Consider the following 15,271-nt stretch of genomic DNA (forward strand, 5'->3'; position numbering starts at 1 on the left):
TCCACGCCCCGCGCCCCTCGGAGAGGCGGCGGCTGGCGCGGGCCGGGCCGCGGGGCCGCACAATGCGCCCCCTCCCCTCGCGCCGATGCCCCCGACCTCAGCATTCCGCCGAGGGAGCCGGGCGGCGGCACGGCGCGGGAGGATGCTGGCGGGGTGGGGGGCGGCAGGGGGGACGCCGCGGGCCCCCCGCCCCAGGCCAGCGGGGGGAGGGGCCCCCTCGGGAAGAAACTTTTGCAGGTGGGAGGGTCCCCCCCTGCCTTCATCCCCCGAACCCCTCCTTTTCATCATCTTTTCTCCTTAAAGAAAAGAATCCCCGTCCTTCCGAAGGATGCGAGCCCCCCCGTCCTAGGCCACATTCCGAGGGCTTGGCGTGGCCTGGGCGCGGCGGCGGGAGGAAGGGCGGGCCCGCGGCGGCCGGGCTGGGCCAGGGTGCCCCCGCGGAGCGCCGCGGGACAGACCTTGAAGTTTCTGTGGCCGGGAGCGGGCTGCCCTTGACCCTGGCCCCGGGAGGGGGGTCGGGACCGACCCGGCTGGGTCCGGCGCGCGGGGCAGCCGGAGAAGAAAGGAAAAGCCGAGCAGGGCGGATCTCAGTGCGCCTCCATCCACCTGTGTAAATAGCTCCACGGGCCGCCGGGCCCCGGCCGCGAGGAAACGTGGGCTTTGGTTTCCAACTTGGCCCGAAACAGAAGCGGTCCAGGCCGGCCTCCCCGCCCGGCTCGTGTCAGCTTCATTTTCCCCTTAAAGACGGTGCAACTCGAGCTCCCGTTCCCGGCCTCCTTTCTGCACTTCCACAGCCTCTTTTCCTTGCCATGTTAGACAGGGAGATCCAAGGTGAGGTGTCTATCACCTGGCCTCCCCTCCTCCACCCCCCCCCCCAACACACACACACAGAGTTAGATCCAAGGTGAGGTCTCTGTCACCTGGCCTCCCCTCCATCCCCCCCCCCCACAGAGTTAGATACAAGGTGAGGTCTCTATCACCTGACCTTCCCTACTACCCCCCACTCTCTCTCTTCTCTTCTCTCTCTCTCTCTCTCTCTCTCTCTCTCTCTCTCTCTCTCTCTCTCTCCTTCTGCCTTTTACCCTTTCCAACACTCAAAACAACAAAAACACCTGTCTCCTCGTAGGCTTATAGTTTGATACTTTACTACCTGTGGGTACGGTTCAGGTTTTGCTTTGTTTCGTGGTTTCTTAATTTAATTATAATAATATCCAAACACATTTAGAAACATGAGCTCCTCATCCCCAAAGGAAAAGTGAGTCATTCCAAAGATTTGTCAGAATTTTGGTTTGACCAAGATGAATACAGGGTTATGCAGACACGTAAAAGGACACAAAGGTTTATATGGATGACTCAATTTAGGAACCCTTGGACTTAAAACTGAGGGAGAGAAGGGCAGGTAATTCTTCCCAAACAGGATTGTAGGGGAGATGAGAACATCTCGAGGTATTCAGGATGAAGGGAGAGGTATATCCTAACCACCTCAGATGTGGAAATAACATAGGGCCAGGTGACTTCCTCCCCTTATACCCATTTCCCTTTGAGTTTTACTGAAACAGGATCATAGATTTAGAGCTAGAGGAGGCCTTATCTAGTCTAGCTCTGTCATTCTATACATGAGACGGCTGAAGTGTAAAGAGTTTTCTACCCAGTCATACAGATTCCTAAATGAGAGAGACAGTATTCAAAGCTATATCCTCTAATTTCAAAGCCAGAGTTCTTTCTAGTATGCCATTACCATTACGGGAGTAGCAGCAAGATTTAATGAGCCAGTGAATCATATCTCATGGGACTGAATCAGATCCAGACACTTGGGAGAAACACATGGATCTCAAGATACACAGGCTTCTGTTTACTCAGGGCTGGTTACAGAAGGGGCTAGGCTCGGGGAAAGTACCTCCACATATCTCAGCTGCTTTGGGAATGAACCAGAGAATCCAATTACTTCTTTTATCTCTCTCCTCTTCTTTGATTGTTTGAATTGCCTGGCCAATACTACAATTGGGTGCCAGGACTATTTCAATTCTAAGTATGAAAAGGGGAGAGTCCTTCTTATTTATTGAAAAGAGGAGGCACCCTTTTAAAGTGGGCTTCTTTATAGTTCATATAGTTCAACCATCTCTACCTTCATTCTTTCCCAGTATCTGACCTCAGTCATCAGAAACATGATTTGGCCAAGTCTTCCAACATAGTCTTCTTTCAAGCTCTTTTTTGGGGAGTGAGACAGGTTAGAGATGGTATTAAATTGGGAGACCCAAAGTGTTGCTACAGTGCTATTAATGACACCCCTTACTTTGGTCACTAAATAGTTTAGCAACAATGACTCCCATTTTGCCTTTCCATATGTTTTGTTGTTATTTGGTCCTTTTAGTTCTGTCCAACTCTTTGTGACCCCATTTAGTATTTTCTTGGCAAAGATACTGGATTGCTTTGCCATTTCCTTCTTCAGCTCATTTTTCAGATGAAGAAAACGAGGCAAATAGGGTTAATTACTTGCCCAGGGTCACACAGCTAGTAAATGTCTGAGGCTGGATTTGAATTTAGGTCTTTGTGACTCTAGGCCCAGTACTCTATCCACTGAGACAGATGCATATGCACTGTCTGGTGCATGGTAGAGTTTAGTAAATACTTGTTTACTTAAAATTTGTACATACTTTAAGGTTTGCAAAGCATTTTTTCACAATAAATTGATCAGTAATAGAATTATCATTATTCCCATTTGACAGATAAAGAAATTGTATTTTTGAGAAATCGTGACTTGTTGAAAGTCACAGAGCTAGGGAGTGGCAGAGGCAGAATTTGAACCTGAGTTTCCTGACTATGGTACCAGTACTCAATCCATTATGATACATATACATATATATATATATATATATATATATATATATATATATATATATATATTCCTATAAAACTCCATTAGGGCAAGGATCTTGTCTTATTTTTTAAGTGGAACCAAATTTTAAATTTCAATGTAGTATGTATTTATTTTTATAATTTTTTTAGTGCCCAACTTTTATAACCAAATGAATATAAAATTCTATTCAACACTGGCCCATATTCCCTTGTGATCTTTGATAATGGACACACACATAAGTTTTTGTATTGTAAACAAGGACAACCTGGTGTATTGTGAAGACATCTAGATTTGGAGTTAAAAGACCCAAAGTTTGAATTCTGGCTTTGCCTTTCCCAAGCTTTATGTAGCTCACTTAGTTCTCCTGTAAATCAACCACTTCTTTTTCATGGATGATCCAATATATGTTGGACTTTTCTGCTAATCAGAGATCTCCTTATCAAGATTCTTAACCCTTTACTATGCCATAAACACCTTTGGCAGTAATGAGGTCCCTAACTCTAGAGGAACTTAAAATCAAATGGGTTAAGGAAAAGTACACAAGTAATTATAATACAAAGTCAAGCATGAAATCATATTTGCGATGCAAACATAATGTTATGAAGGTATAGAGGAAAATGTTTCAGTCCTAAGTGGCACTGGAAGGAAAAGAAGAGGCATTAGAGGAGAAAGAGAACATAAGTGTGATGGGATCACAAAGACATTCAGGGAATTGGAGTCAAAGCCCTGAAGATAGTATAGTTCTCTGACAATGTGATCATGCCACTCTAAATAGCATTTACTTTAATAAAAAGGATATATTTTTTCAAATGCCCTTTTTTTCCCATATAGCTCAGTGGCTTCAATTAAATTATTGCATAGATTTTCTTCATCTCTTGGAGCATCTATTAGGGAAAATAATTTATTTTTCATGTTTTAAGTTTTATTGTCATTAGGACATGTACTGTAAGATCCCAAATAGGAATAACGTGTAGACACTAGTATGTTTACAGCCTTTCTTGGTTCCTTTTTCTTATCAAGATCATATATTTTTCAAACAGCTGAGTGGAAAAAAAGGAAGAGAGTGGGAATGCAGCTTAATAAAGCTGTCTGACTTGATCATAACCCTGATCACACCCAATTAATTGGAATGGGCAAGGATTTCTGCTTTATGGATGTGAAAACCAAGGCTTTTGGAGGAGGGGGGAGAATAAGCTGATGATACCCAATCTGATGCATAAGGAGGACTTCACTACTGTTTCCTGGACTCTTCTACCTGATTTGTTGGGCAGAGAATTTGTCAGTAGAGAATTTTCTTGCATTCCAATAGTAGGCTTCTAGAGAATTCCAACCAGAAAGTTTGGGTGAAGGTTTTGTCCTAAGACAGAAGCAGCCTTTTGTTACATTGCATATTTAATTGATCATTGACTGTGTCTGGAGGCAAGGACAAGACAGAAATTTTACTTTTTTTCCATATCTAGAAAGTTCCAATTTATCATCTTCAGGTCATATTTGCTCTAGAAAGCCAAGATTGTAATAATCAGAGAGTGAGTCAGAGATCCATTTCAGGAGCCTGGTGTGAAATTAAATATCGACAGTCATCCTACACAGGTGACTGGCTTTGCTTTTATGACAGGAGTTGGTAATAGGCTTCTAACATATGAAAAGCTTTCTTCACATTGTCATGTAGAATGCTTTGCAGCTGAGAGGGTCATGGAGGTAAAGTACTTTTTTTGGCAGATGGAAACTGGACCTTTCCTCTAAAAATATGACAAAGAATTGAGTGATCACCCTTTGTTTAAAAATGAGGGCAGAGTATGGAGTTATGGGAGGGGGGTGTCAGGAACAAATTAAATATAATTTGTCTCAATGGTAGGATTGCTTAAGTTGTACTCTATGAGAGTTACTTAACTTGGGGGATAATTGTTTATTGCAATGATCAATTCAAGAGGTTTGGGTTTAGAGTTAAGGTCATGTGCAGTGGTGAGAGAAGAAAGATTTGAGTCCAGTTATGATGAAAGTACTTATAAATTTTAAAGACTTTTATATGTTGACAAGATATTATTACTATAGCAAAGCAGGGAGGTAAACTAGAAGAAAGAAAATAAAAAGCTGGCTTTTAGTACCCCAAAATATAGTCATTCTCTGTTCCTCACCCATCCCCAGTTTATAGGTACTACTTGCTTGGTATAGATAGATATACTCTGGAAAAGCAGCTATTTGCAAGACTGGATTCTTCAATTTTTTGGTTTTATTCCCAACGCATGATGATTTCAATGACTGGAAGCCAGGGAAATAACTTTGGAGAAAGGATTGTTCACAGTTGTGAGGACCACAGGAAGTCAAGTGATTGTGGTACCCAATTCAAGAATTATCTGTTTTACTGAAGGCACTGTGCTATATCCTGGATTCAAAAACAAAAGAATAAAACACTTCTTGTCCTTAAGGAGTTTACATTTTTATGTTGTAGAGGGGCAGAAGTGTATAGGGTGATTATCACATCTCTGTGTTGGTGATATATGTTTAGTTTTTTATATTTTTGAGGGGCAATGAGGTTGCTTAGTTATTTGCCCAAGATACAACTAGTATCTGAGGTCTGATTTGAACTCAGGTTCTCCTGACTCCAGGACTGGTGCTCTATATACTGCATCACTTAACTGCCCCACATTTGTTTTTCTTCTTACTGGATTGTCTGTTTCATTCCTAGCAGCAACTACTATCAATGTGACTAAATAAAAGGTGGTGTCATCCCAAATTTTGTCTTGACCAATTATAACTGAAACCTTCAGAATTCCAGTTGAATAATGAATGAGTAGAAAGGAACCTCTTCAGAGCTCATCTAGTCAGGCTCTAGAGCCTCTAGGTTGGTGACTAGCTAAAACATTCAGCAATGAGGGCCATAGACCTGGCAGAGTTGGAATTAGAATTTAACTGACAAGCTACTTCCTCTTTGTGGATCCCACCCTCCTACAGGTGTAGGCAAACTTCAATTCCTTCCTTTCAGGAGTAATTCTCTAATTAGTTCACTAGTCTCCACCCTCAGAGGGGAGGGGTTTGGGCAAATCTCAGTCTTAACTATAAATGCATTCCCTAACTCAAGTGAGAAAATATTTGTAGAAACTCTTACATAGTGTCAGACATATGGTGTGTATGTATTTTTTCTTCCCTACATTTCATAAGACTTGTGAAAATCAAATGAAATAATGTATGTGAAGTGTTCTATATGATACTCCTCTATATGATAAACTCCATATACTATATGATAAACTTTTCCATCTTAACCATTCTCTGTCCTGCTACTGTTGGTGTTGTTGCCCCACCCTCCAGATTTGACCACCAGAGGCCAGAAAGTTAAGTCACTCTGCCCTTCATTGCCATGGCCAAATATTTTCATCTTTGCCCAACATTTTCTGCCTCGATGCACTACAAAGACCAACCCTCCCCTGCTTCCCACATCTTGCTTTAAAAATTGTTTATTCAGTCAATACTATACTGTTTATACATAGGACATATCAGTGAACTTGCCTTCTGGTTCCAATCTGTGACTTCCCAGATCAGAACGCCTTTCCTTCTCCATCAGTTCCCTTGTTAAAGTCATTCCTCTCCCATTATAAATATAAGCTTCTAAGGGCAAGGAATGTCTTATTTTTTGTTTGTACCCTTAGCACTTAATATGGTGCTTGGCAATTAGCAAATGCTAATTCCTTCCTTCCTTCCTTCATTCATTCATTCATTCAGTTTCTGTTCACTGACTAGGTAATTCTCTAAGGTTATAATTTATGAAGGAGTTGCTAGTTTGCATCAGTCAATGTGCAAGCATTTTTTAAGCATCTACCCTGTGTTGGGCATCACACTCTTAAGGAGTTACTTTGTATTGGGGAAAACAACATATAAACAAAACTTTCAATTAACCATGTTATCTATGAATAATATTATTCCTAGGTTTACTTTGCCCTACCATTGGGCACACTTCAGTAGTGGTATATCCTCAGAGAATTCAACATTACTTTAACAACCTTAATCAAACACATTTAAAAAATGTGTCTCCTAGTGTTTGGGGTGGGGGGTATGTTTAAATATATTCCAAAATCAAATGAAATATTTTTCTGATGATTTGCTCTGCTGGATTATCCATGCCACTCCATTCTCTTTGCATATACAAGGGACAATTGATACATTTAACATTTACTAGAATACTGCCTTGTGCTTGGTATTCTCACTTTAGAGAGATAAAGAAAGTCAGGGAGGGGTAGCTAGGTGGCATAGTGGAGAAAGCATGGGCCCTGGAGTCAGGAGTGCCTGGGTTCAAATCCGGTCTCAGACACTTAATAATTACCTAGCTGTGTGGCCTTGGGCAAGCCACTTAACCCCGTTTGCCTAGCAAAACCTAAAAAAAAAAAAAAAGTCAGGGAAAGAGTTGTATGCTTTTCATCCAAAAATAGACAAGAATTGGGTGATCACTGTATTTAGGGTACAGAAGACTGGGTTAGAGATTTTAGTATTTTTAACCACAAAGAAATATTGTAGAATGACTACTGGTGTTAAAAATCTATGGAAGATTATCCGATATAGTAATTGTCATTTTCAAGGGAAATGAAAATATCATTTGTGCATGAAAAAATCTGAACTATGGCATAGAATATATAATGTATATAAAGAATGTCCTCTCAATGAGAGTCCAACCCACTAAAGCTAAGCCAGCATTTCTTCTGAGCCTTGCTCTAATAATAATAATGGGCATTTTTATCACTCTTGGAAGGTTTCTTATGTATGCAACTGGCTTTGGATGGAAGTAAGAGGAAGTAATGAATGGGATGCCTTTCCTATTTTAACAATAGCTTACATTTTTATAAGGCTTTCTCAAAGCCCTTTTCTCAAATAGTCCTCTATTTGAAGTAATGAATGTGATACCCTTGCTATTTTAATAATAGTTCACATTGTATAGTGCTTTGTGGCTTACAAAAGTTTTCTCAAATACTCCAATTTTATAAGATAAGTGCTAGCCCCATTTTACAGATTAAAAAGACTGAAGATGGAATAAATTATGTGACTTAGTCATAGTCATTGATGTATCAGAGCTCAGATTTGGACCAACCTAAGGTCTTCCCAAAAGCCCATTAGTCTCAGAATTGGAAGTGAGGTAGGGAAATCTTTTAAACCATAAAAATTTGAGTAGCTATCATTTTCAATGGCCAGAATTTCTATTCTCCCTTTTACAAAAGGAAATAGTTACTTGTTTGTTTATGTATTCTATCTTGAAGAAGTGTATAATTTCACTGATGTTGAGAATTATTGTTTTTGTAAAGACTGGGGGTAGAGCAGTGGGAGAATGGATTCAATCAATCACCTCCAGCCCAACTGAAACAATTAATAAGATGCTGTCCCTGAAACCTTTATTAAATGAAAACACATCTACAGAATGAATCAGTGAAAATTTCTAAAATAACCACAAAAGTGCCTGGTGTTACTGTTATGCTGGTCATTTGACCCCTTTTATACCAGTTATTTAGGTGTTTTTTTAAAAACTCATTATTATAGAAAAATGTTTAAAAATGGGAACAGATTTTCATTTTTGTAATGGAAGAGATAAAGACTTGTGTCTATGATTTCATTGGTGTAGGGAACTACAAAATGAGAGAACTTCTATATAACTAAGTGACTTAGAGAGTTGCCTAGAGCATTAAAAGATGGAGTTATTCAGTTTTCATAGTCACTGTTTCTGAGGTGGACTTGAACCCAGGTCTTCCTGGTTTGAGGCCAGTGCTCTGTCCACTCCACCAGGCTGAATCTGTCAGTGGGAGAGTTTGTTTGTTTTTTCACACTGGAAGCTCCACACACCAATGAAGTAGCAGATCTAGACCAAAACTTTCAATTAAGCATGTTATCCATGGATAATGTTCATTCCTAAGTTTACTTTGCCCTGCCATTGAGCTCACTTTCCTTCAGTAGTGGTATATCCTCAGGGAATTCAACATTATATTAACAACCTTAGCCAAACACACTTAAAAATGTATCTCCTGGTGTTGGGGTGGGGGTGGGGGGGAATGTCCTTCAATAAGAATGGAGTAATATTTACTTACTCAGTAGTGACATGGAGCTCCTCTATCTTGAGGTCAAAGTTGGAGTTGAGCAGTTGTTTCCATTTCTTTACTCATACAAAAGTGTCTAAAACTATTAATAGAATTATGACCTACTGTCATCCCTTTGCTTTGAGGTTAAAGAAAATGAAAATGGTCTATTATTACAGCAAGAAAGTCTTAAGATAGACTCCAGAAAACAGCAACAACTTTCTGTTTGAGTCTTGGAAGGCAATGGCATGATATACTTTAGACCAGGGGTTCCTAACTTGGGATCCACGGAAAGGGGAATCTATGATTTTTTTAATTGATAACTTTTTCAATATAATTGTGTTTACTTTGTAATACTATATTACCTTGTGCACTTAAAAATATTATTCCGAGGAATCCATAGGCTTCGTCACACTGCAATGACACACACAAAAAGATTAAGAACCTCTAACTTAGGCAGTAATATTCCTTAAGCAATGAAGCCCATTAGCAAAATCAAAACTTTGTAAAAAGCTATAATATGATCTACCAGTAAGAAACAAGTATCTTCTGGAATTAGAATGCTAACCTTATACTATTTCTAGCAGGGACAAAAAAAAAAGTCTTTGAGAGTGGGAGGTAAAAGTCGGGGAGAAAGAAGTCAGCTGACCATCATACTTGTCTCTTTAGCAGAATGACAGTCCTGTAAAGTCAGCCTGCTGAAGGAGGAAGGATGTCACTCAAGGGTAGGCTGGGAGGGTAGATGTGCATTCACAATGCACTTTTAAACATAATCTGCATTATTAACATTATTAACACTTTCAAAGTCTAGACAACCAACTAAACAATAAACCAAGCCCTGATTTGTAGTCTTGAAAGGTGTAAATGCTTACAATGAAAACAGCTCAGTCAGTTTTAACCTGGCTGCTGCACACCCCTGGAGCCAATGATGTAATTATTCATGGTGGTGCTAGGAATAGTAGGTTATGAAAACCTCTAGCTCTGTGGTTGCCTCTCTAAGGGTCTATGTGTTGAGTATTGCATTTTTTGTTTGTCTATTTTTAAGAATATTTTGATTCATTTTCTCTCTCCGCACCTCCACATTTTTTACAGCCTCTTCTGGTTTGGAGGAACATTAGCATCCTGTTTGGATGTTTTCCCCTTGGCCAACATGTCTGTGCCCCTTGATTTCACCCCCCTGCCCAGCTATCATAGCATCAGAACACTGTTGTTCCTATGGCAACAGCCTGACATAGCATATCAGAGAAAAATCTAGAGCTGTAGTTGAAAATGAGAGAGCATTTTTTCCACTACCTTTGATCATTTATCCATTTCTCCTTGGTGACCTGTTTCTCCTTGATACAATTCTTTTCCCAGTTTTTTTCCCCATTGTAAGGGCATCACTTTTTGATCTCTGTTTAGGGAACTTTTGTTCTGGTGAAGTGATGGAATATTCTCTTTAGGGAGGTGGGCTATAAATTGGCTAGCAGAAGTCCCTACAAGATTAGAGGCTTCATATCTCAGTTGTCTCTTTTTAATGTCCACTAGATCTATAAGACTTATGAGATAAAAGCAGATTCAGGTTATAAGAATGATGGCAGGTGAGGAGTAGTGGCAAAATTTTCATTCACTCATAAGATGAACATGGCTATAGTTACTGATTAGGGACCCCTGATCTAAAATTATTTGGAGAGTCAGCCCTTGGTTTGGAAAAAAGGTGATGCAAACCATCTTGAAAAACACTGTTGTTTGGGGTGATTTTTTTGGCAAGACAATGGGGTTGAGTGACTTGCCCAAGGTCACACAGCTAGGCAATTAATAAGTGTCTAGATAGGATTTGAACTTGGGTCCTCCTGACTCCAGGACCAGTGCTTGAAAATCACTTTTAAGATTGTCATATTTATATCTATATAAGACAATGCATTTGCATCAATCAGTTTTAGAGTAACAAGGATTTATTGTTTATTCTGCAAAATGCTAAAGTGGTTATTAAAAAAAGTGGGGGGCAGCTAGGTGGTGCAATGGATAGAGCACAGGCCCTGGAGTCAGGAGGACCCAAGTTCAAATCCGGCTTCAGACACTTAATAATTACCTAGCTGTGTGGCCTTGGGCAAGCCACTTAACTCCCATTTGCCATGCAAAAACCTAAAAAAAAAAAAAAAAAAAAAAAGTGACAAATTTGGTTCTAGCCCTGAAGGATAGATACTATAACATTGTAGAAACAAAACTCACCTATATAAAACAATTAGAAAACAAGATAAAATTTTAAAGTTATTTATCTGGAAGTCATTTTTCGAGTAACTCTAAATATCTAGAACACAGCCAAGCAAATAAGGCTTCTGAGTAATCAAAACATGTCCCAGAGTCAGTATATGAAAGTTCATTGCATTTTTTTCTAAGAACTCCCACCTCAGAGCCTATTTGCTCTTTCATTAGGTATAGTTTTAACTAGCCCGCTTAACTGGTTTCTCAGTCTACAGCAAATTTGAGGCTGTAAATTAGAAGGGATGGGTAGTCTGCTAGAGGCAGTTAGACTAACAAGAAGCAAGAAGTACTTGCTGACAGCCTGGAAAGTACAGAATAGGCAGAAAAGTTATGAAACACACACACACACACACACACATCCAGGTGGGAAGTCACTCAGTTTAGGAGCAAACAGTCCCAGCTATTGCAATAGCCCCTGGGAACATTATTTTATTACACTACAGTATAATTTTTATAATTATATTTTCATGATGATGAGTCTGAGTCATCAGGAAAAGGTTAAATTATGCTCAGTATCTACTTTTTAAAAAAGGCAGGAAGTATGTAAACCATCTTAGAAAAATTTCCAGTAAAAATGGTACTTAAAAATTTGATAGTTTAAAGAAAGGAGACATAGTGCAAGGAGAATACTGGATATGTCTTAGTCATCAGACTAAGATTCAAATCCTGGCTTCATTAGTTATTATCTATGGAATGGACTCAATAATAACCAAAACCTTTCACTCTAAATCCTATAATTCCAAGAATTTGTTATCTTGAATTCTGGAAGAAAGTGATTGAAATGAGAAAGTCAGAAAAGACAGCTAGCTTGGATGGGGAGGATGAAGTTTATTTTAAATGTGGTCAGTTTCAGATCAGTTATAGAGAATGATTCCAAAAACAGGCTTGTGGAATGATTGTTTCCTCTTTGATAGGGAGACATTGATCTGAAAAATCAGAATGTTCACTCACATTCACATATCATATCATACAAAGTGACCTGCAAAGATAAAAGGAGATTAAAATATGAGATAGTCTTTTGCCCTCAAGTGCTTTCCTTGGGAAGCCAATAAACTTCTCTTGAATGTGAAGCCACATTTTAGTCTTCTTTTAGTCTTCTGCAGCCTTTACTGTGGTTGCCAAGATTCTAAAAGAATGAAGTTCTAGTTAAGAAATAATTGTTATTATATCTTCTCCAGAATGAAAGTTAAGCCTTGAAATAAGTAAAGGTAGTCAAGATACTCTCTCTCTCTCTTTCATCTCACTTTCTCTCTCTCTCTCACTCTCACTCTCACACACACACACACACACACACACACACACACACACACACACACAATATAGATTCTTTCCAAGTAAGGGGATGAAATGATCTCTTGAACTGCACAAAAGTGACATTCTCTTCTTATCTTTGAAATTGCTTCTGTCTCAAATTTTACCTTTAACAGGTAGTATCCACTCACAAAGGATGTGCTGATCATACTACCTTAGATTGTATAGATGAAATATTCCTAGCCAAGTGAATAGCTATAGCTTGAGGAAGGTGTGGATATTCAAGATTAGCTTGAAATAAGGTCAGACTAATGATTCTCATCATCTACAATCTCCACTGCACTTTTACATTCAATTTTGATTAACCAAATATCCTGATTATTTGAGTTACCTCATTCAGAGATTGAATTCTATAAAATATACCTAATTCTAAAATATTATGAATATGATTTTATCTGAGAAGATTGAGAAGGTAGAACAACTTTTATTTTCATGTTTTGGACTCATTGTGGACATGGGGAGCCAGAAACCTAGACTCTAATTCTTGATGCACTAGTTGCCTATATGATCTTGGTTCTCACAGGAATTTCCATGGAACTTTCAATCTGGAAGCTATTTGAGAGAAACCATCCAATTCAACAAGAATTAATTAAGCACTTACCAGGTATAAGGCACTGTTCTGACATTTTCTAAATTACCTGGATCAGAGGATACTTTAACTCTTCCCATTTATTTTTGCTTGTTTTTGTGAGGCAGTGAGGTTAAGTGACTTGCCTAAGGGCGCACAGCTTGTAGAACTCAGGTCCTCCTGACTCCAGGCTCAGTGCTCTGACTGCCTAGCTGCCCCTCAGAGGATACTTTAGAAATAGCCACCTCAAATCATTTTCTGCCTCTTCTAGTTGGAAATCTTTCTTAATCTGGCTGCTAACTATCTTTTCAGACTGATTTCACATTGTTTGCTTTTATGTACTGTTCCAACTATTGTTTCCAATATTCCATCTCCTACCTCTTTTGTCTTTTATTCGTGTTTCTACCACCTCCCCCCATGCCTAAAATAGTCTTAATTCTTAATTTTCAGTCCCTCATTCTTCAAGATTCAGCTCAAGTGCCTCCTTTTTCTCTAAGCCTTTAATGATCCCATTTGATCTCTTTCCTCAAATCATTTTGTATTTAATTTGTGTACATTTTAAATTTTTTTATATAGGTACATGTTTCCCATAGGATATAAACTCTTCAACATCAGGGATTGTTTCTTTTTTTGTCTTGAAAGTTCCAATGTATGGAGTTTAAAAATGTTGATAATCATTTTCAAAATATTGGCCTGGTGATACAAAATAATTCCAGAATAATGGTTAAAGGTATTGTGAAACAGAGCATAGGAAATTTGTCCATTTTTCATATTAAAATGAAAAACATTAAAAAACCAAGCATTGATTGAGTACCTACTTAATGTGCTAGAAATGATACTTGACTCTGGGGATAAAAGACAAGAGTGATGGGAGTCTCTGTCTTCAAGGAGTTTATTTGGAGACAAAGTATTTTTGTGTAAATATAAAACAGGGACCGGCCTCTGCCCAAAGTGCCTCGTTGTGATATTCCCAGAAGCAAGTTCCCAAGCTACCTCCACATGGGGACTTTGGAAAGTTCTCATGGAGAATGTGATAGTTGAGTGTCTAGGCCTAGTTGAGTGTCTATACCTATACAAATAAATACACATATATATTTATATAAATGGATAGATTTTTTTAAGTTCAGAAACCCCAGGTTAAAAACATTATCTTTTCAGTATTTGTGAATTACAAGTTCACAGCCCTACAACTATCCTAGAGAATGATCCTCTCTGATTTAGATGGACTAGGTCTGAAATGATGCTTGGAGTACTTGAAGAACTTTCAGTTTGGCAAAACTACTTGGTTTCAGAGGAAAGTTAAAAGGGAAAGAAGGGAATCACCCAAAACAATCAGAACTTTTATTTTCTTTTCCAAATGCTTGTATCTCAAAAGTCAATGGAAGGGAGGTAGCTAGATGGCATAGTGGATACAGCACCAGTCCTGGAGTCAGGAGGACATGAGTTCAAATTTGGCCCCAGACACTTGATACTAATTAGATGAGTGACTTTGCACAAGTCACTTAATCCCATTGCCTTGCCAAAAAAAAAAAGAAAGGAGAAAAAAGTCAATGAAAGGCACTGAACGAGACAAAAGTACATCAAGACTACGAACTGGGGCAGCTATGTGGCATAGTGGATAAAGCACCGGCCCTGGAGTCAGGAGTACCTGGGTTCAAATCCGGTCTCAGACACTCAATAATCACCTAGCTGTGTGGCCTTGGGCAAGCCACTTAACCCCATTTGCCTTGCAAAAAAAACCTTAAAAAAAAAAGACTATGAAATTCTTTTTATACAGATAGCAATTGGCCAGGAAAGGAGGCAGGATCCATGTCCAATTTCTCCCTAATGTGACTTAAGCAAGGGACTTACTTAGGCACTAACTGAGCTCTACCAATAATACTCTGAAAATGTACCATCTATCACCATGGTGATCCACAGGGATATTACCATCTTGACTTCCTGCTGTACTTCTCCCAGACTTCTTCAGACAATACTTTAAAGGTTAAAGTACCATATTAATATGATGATAATTTTGTTCTTCATTCTGAAAGAAGAGCATAACATCAAAAATTGATGCCATGGCAAGCAAGTGAATTGTATTTGATTCCAATTCCAACTAAGTGGCTTGCCCAAGGCCACACAGCTAGGTGATTATTGAGTGTCTGAGACCGGATTTGAACCCATGTACTCTTGATTCCAGGGCCGATGCTCTATCCACTGCGCCACCTAGCCACCCCCTCAACTCCCGTACTGATGTGCTAG

General features: G+C 39.3%; 1 protein-coding gene across 1 annotated transcript in view; it reads left to right on the plus strand.

Annotated features, from left to right (window-relative positions):
* Positions 1–15,271, plus strand: part of TIMP2 (TIMP metallopeptidase inhibitor 2) — an 84,591-nt gene that overhangs the window by 722 nt on the left and 68,598 nt on the right. The window lies entirely within an intron of this gene.

This window comes from Macrotis lagotis, chromosome 2 (genome assembly GCF_037893015.1).
Source record: "Macrotis lagotis isolate mMagLag1 chromosome 2, bilby.v1.9.chrom.fasta, whole genome shotgun sequence".
Lineage (NCBI taxonomy): Eukaryota > Metazoa > Chordata > Mammalia > Peramelemorphia > Peramelidae > Macrotis > Macrotis lagotis.